At 46.7% G+C, this 5,044-nt stretch overlaps 1 protein-coding gene across 1 annotated transcript in view; it reads right to left on the bottom strand.

The window, feature by feature from the left end:
* Positions 1-5,019: 5,019 nt before the first annotated feature.
* Positions 5,020-5,044, bottom strand: part of LOC123507268 — a 4,196-nt gene continuing 4,171 nt past the window's right edge. The window contains exon 3 of the mRNA XM_045260040.1: positions 5,020-5,044. This exon is cut by the window's right edge and continues 551 nt beyond it. The gene's annotated coding sequence lies outside the window, so the exon portion shown is untranslated.

Here is a 5,044-nt window from a genome sequence, read left to right as displayed (position 1 = left end):
AACTTGCATTTTGAATCCCTTCCCTTTCCATCTACGAAAAGTGACACATTCCCTCAATTTGCTCTCTTCTCCATCCGTCACTTCTCCCGTCTCATACCTTCATATCTTCCTAGCTCTCCTTCCCTCCTTCGCTCCATCCGGTAATCCTACACCTTGGCATCTTCCGGCAATAAGTACCATCTCGTCCCGCCGCGCCAGAGTCAATCAAGTCGCTCCAAGCCACCCAATAACCACTGAAGGGTGTTTTGAATTTCCAGATGATAGTAAAAAAAAAAAAATAAATAAATAAATAAATAAAATAAAATAAATAAATAAATAAATAAATAAAATAAAATAAAAATAAAATAAATAAAAATCATCGTTCTCTCATTTTTCCTGTAATCAATAGTCGGTGTCTATATCAGCGTTGCTCAGCCGATATAACTACAGTTATTGCCATAGTAGATATCCTAAAATACGTCACAGTTTACAAGTGATAAGGTCACAAAGAGCAACGGGTTCATGCTTAATAGGAAGAGTGATGGATACTGTTATAGACTCATTTATCAGTTTGTTCATACTAAGTCGTTAGGAAGATTTGGGCCTTAAACCGATTCATGAATGGGAATGATAGGTCTTGAGTGGCGGACATGCGGCAACTGACTGCATATATTTACTTTGTACTGTTAATTTTCATATCAATATAAAGCAATAGCTCTTTACTACGTGTTTCTCCACACCACCAACACGCACTATAAAACTTTAACTAGTACATCCTCTTCACTATCACAACTCCACCTCTCCACAGCACTTCGCAACTGTATTCTCCACTTTACAACCTTCCACACTCCTTATCGCCATTCAGACATGCTCCACGAATAAGCACCTTCCACATCCTTTCATACCTCTAAACACTCCACTAAACTCCGCATGCTTTACATTGTTTTCTGTTGACATAAATAACGCGGTGCAACCGTGCAAGAGTATCAACATGACTGCGGTTGTTTTTATTCTCCCAGCAAAGGACGCAAATGATAGGGCAGCTCTCCCCGTGATGTTCCCCGATACAGGTTCAGCTGGTTTTGTTAAACTGTACTGTGAAATAGAGAATAAATTTATGTGTATCAAAATCAGTTATATTGCATCTGGGTCACACGCGTTTCTGTCGTGTGTGTGTGTATGTGTGTGTGTGTGTGTGTGTGTTAAGTGCCACTAATTTTCATCAACACACATTATGTAGTATAAGTATCTATATTTACCAACACGCCTCGCCTCGGCTCTCTGTCCTGAGTGAAAACTAACCAACTAGCAACTACACGAGGCAAGTGAGAGAATCCCAGTGTTGACTGCTGGGGCTCCCTGCATTATCTCGTCCCCTTCGACTGCTGCTGCTGCTGCTTCCCACACACAGCATGTCTCTTTCTCCTTTCACCTCCACCAGTACTCTATACAGACCGCAGCAGAGAGGCGACTAAAAACAAAAATGAACACGCTGACAGAGACGTTACAAAAAGAGAAACGTGTCATTAGCAGCATGCAGGTTTCGGAGGCAACATGCAAACGAAAGCATCAAATGCAACGCAGCCCTGCTTCTTATGTTGTCCTGTCGAGTGCGTTTGAAAAGGTGCTGCCAAGTATTCTCTTTTCATTGTGGAAATATCACAAAACTCCGCGTGGACTCGGGCTTTCGCAGACAAAAGTGGTTTTCCACATAACAAAACCGTAAAAAGCACAGCAGGGAGAAGCAGAGGTGAGCTTTCTCTAGTGGGAGGGAGACACACAGCGACTCTGAACTAACGTGAGAGAGAGAAGTGGTGAGGTGAGCCGCTCGCTTCAGCTCGGCACTCACGTTGTTGTTATCACGGGCCTTCCTTCCTTCATCTTTTTTTTTTCTTTTCTCTTCCTACAGGTATAGTAAGTCACCCTCCCTGTCCTACCTGGCCTGCTGAGGGAGGAAGAGAGGGGGGAGGGAGGGAAGGCCGTGAGGAGGCGGGATCTGAGTGGGGTGTTGGGCGGGACAATTTTCTCCCTTGGGCAGTGTTTGTGGTTGAGGTTGTGTTTGCTGTTTCTGCTTGTTTGTTGTTGTTGTTGTCCATGTATGACTGACTGACTTAATGACTGATGGACTAAATGACTGACTGCCTGAGTTTACTATGAACGGTTACGTAGTCTCTCTCTCTCTCTCTCTCTCTCTCTCTCTCTCTCTCTGATATTCCTTACACACACAAAAAAAAAAATCAACAACAACAATTACGAGAAATACTAGAACACACACACACACACACACAAGAAAGAGCAAGCGATAAAACAAAGACTGGAGGGGGAGAGGCAAGACGAGAGGGAGGTCGACAGGGGATGCGAAACCCACCCTCGTATGAAGCTCTGTTGGGTGGGTGGGGCTCTCAGGGAGACACTGGCCGTCCGGGTCGCCAAGGGTGAGAGGGCGGGCGGGCGCGGGGGAGAAAAGCGAGCGAGGGAAGTGGGGCTTTTCCTCTCAGCGCGCCAGAGGGAGGGAGGGAGAAAGGAAACGAGGGATTTGAGGGAGCTCCAAACTTCCCTTTCAGAGCCGAGACAGGAAGCCATCGTTGTCTGGTTGCCGTCGCGTACGCATTCTTGTGAAAACGAAAGGAATAATCATACTACGATGCGAAATGCGAGGCGGGATAGCCGTTTCAGGGAGACAAAACCTATAGCTGGATGGCTGGCGGGGCGATACGTCATCAAGGAAGGGAGGGAGAGAGTGTGCGGGGAAAAGAGGAGCTTTTTTCCCTTTCTGCCAGCGGGAAGAGTTACTGTCTGTGCTTGCTGGGATAAGTATTCGTCTTTCCGGTCATAGAGGAAGGTTTCGAGGGTTATATCGCCTGAGAAGAGTTGGTTCAAGGCCGTCCAAGGAGCGCCAGGGAGGATAAGGGGCGGAGCCAGCCGTAGGAGCGCCCCGAGAGAGAGAGAGAGAGAGAGAGAGAGAGAGAGAGAGAGAGAGAGAGAGAGAGAGGATAAGTCTGAATGATATTTACATAGATATGGAGAGAGAGAGAGAGAGAGAGAGAGAGAGAGAGAGAGAGATTGACTAGTGCTACAAGTGCGTAGGTTGCGCGCTCACCCACGACCCAGCAGGCCCCTCTCTCTCTCCCTCCTCTCACCCCACTCTCCCGTGCCCTTTGTCCCTCCTATCGCCTCTCCCTCCCTCACCTACGCATTGCTTCTCCCTCCCTTCCCGTTATTTCTCCTTCCCTTATCCTTTCACACCGACAATTCTTTTCCTGTTACTCTTCATTACATTATCTTTATTCTCGTACATTTAGCACTTCCCGTCACCAAATAGAAAGAATGAGATAATGAGGGAGAAAGAGGGAGAGGTATTTCCTCCCTCTCTCCCTCCATTAGAAACAGTGGCACCTCGGGAGGGAATGAGGGAGAGAGGGAGAGCGCATCTAGGGAGGGAGACTTTTTTATTCAGTGAGCGAGTGACGCCGAGGTAGGGAGGAGAGGAGGGGAGAGAATACAATGATTGCCTGAAGGACTGCCAAAAAGGTGAAAATGACGAGACAATCGCTCTTAATGTTCTTAGCTTGCTCTTCTCTCTGATCTTCACTGCCTACTTTCTCTGTTGAGTGATTAGGTCCCATGTTTAAGTCAACGTGTAGTTTTGCAAGATATTTTGCTGAATTGGGGAGGTTTTCGTGTAGTATTTATTGTTCTATGGCATGCACAGAGTTACACCCATCACAGTCTTTTTCCTTTCAAACTACTCTTATAACACAAACTATGAAGACATTGCGTGACTATACGAAAAGATGCAAATGTGGAAAACTTACCTATACACACAAAACCCAATAATTTCCAACATCTGTAAAAATAAACAGCTTATAAATCATGAAGAGGAGAAACAAATAATATTGCATTAGCCTACCATCGAAACTGAAACAACGCATCACAGAAAACCTGGTCTTTTTCTCCCTCCATGCATGAGAGAGCGAGAGAACACAGCCCACCACTACTCCCTCACTCAGCCGCGCCACTTATGAATCGCTGTTGGTGAGGTGCGATGCAGAGGAGCGGCGTGGAGGCCAAGTATCATGTCGGGATATGACCATTTCGACAAGGTTACCTCCCTCCCTCGGCCGACACCTGCCCCGCGCGACTGACTATGGCCCCCTGTTGGTGAGGTGTGCGTGGAGGAGCGGCGTGGGGGGCTGTGTGTGCTCGGCGGCGTCACGCGGGGGTCGGGAGGAGCCAGCCAAGCACGCCTCTCTTCAATCCACCTGGGAGAGTGACGTCACAACAGACCCCGCTGCTCTGACACGCGCTCCTCCTACTCAGCTATTTAAAGATGTTGCATGCGTGTTGCGTGTCAAGGTACTACTGATGTTGTTGTTGTTGGTGGTGGTGGTAGCGGTGATGTATTGCAGTTTCATGGTGTTGTTCCCTCTCCCTCACTCACCGTGGATGTGTTGTTTCATTGGAGAAGATAAATAAATAAAGGTGAGAATGTTATTTGTGTTATGTCAATATTCAGCTATTTATTATTGTTTTCTTTCTCTGTTGCTTTCTTTGTTCAAGTGGTTGCTCTTCCTCCGCCGCCACCTCCTCTATACGTATACGCTCTTTCAGTCCTGTAAATTAGACAAGTTGTGATTGTCCTTGTGTTTCCTGACTTACAAGAACACAAGAACTTTAAAGTGAGTTCAAGAGAGAGAGAGAGAGAGAGAGAGAGAGAGAGAGAGAGAGAGAGAGAGAGAGAGAGATAATATACCATGAAACCCGTAGTATTAAAAAAAAGACGTACAGTTTCATTATCTACAGGTAAAAACAGAGATACAATGAGGTTTCCCAGCTGACTGTAAGGCTCAATAAATAACCCTTATATCTGCATCAAGCATTTAATAATCTTCGCGTGACACTGAGAGGGAAGGAAGAAAAACCAGCGTGAACACTAACGCTGGCCTACTGCTGCCTTCTCTTCCTGCCTGCTGAGGAAATGCCTACCCGTAGACCCCGTCCCACCCCAAAACCTCCTTGTCCCACCCCACCCCACCCCAGTCTAACCCTTCTCTTCGCCATCTCG

Source organism: Portunus trituberculatus, chromosome 21 (assembly GCF_017591435.1).
Source record: "Portunus trituberculatus isolate SZX2019 chromosome 21, ASM1759143v1, whole genome shotgun sequence".
Classification (NCBI taxonomy): Eukaryota; Metazoa; Arthropoda; class Malacostraca; order Decapoda; family Portunidae; genus Portunus; species Portunus trituberculatus.
This window is presented reverse-complemented; position numbering and strand designations above follow the sequence as displayed.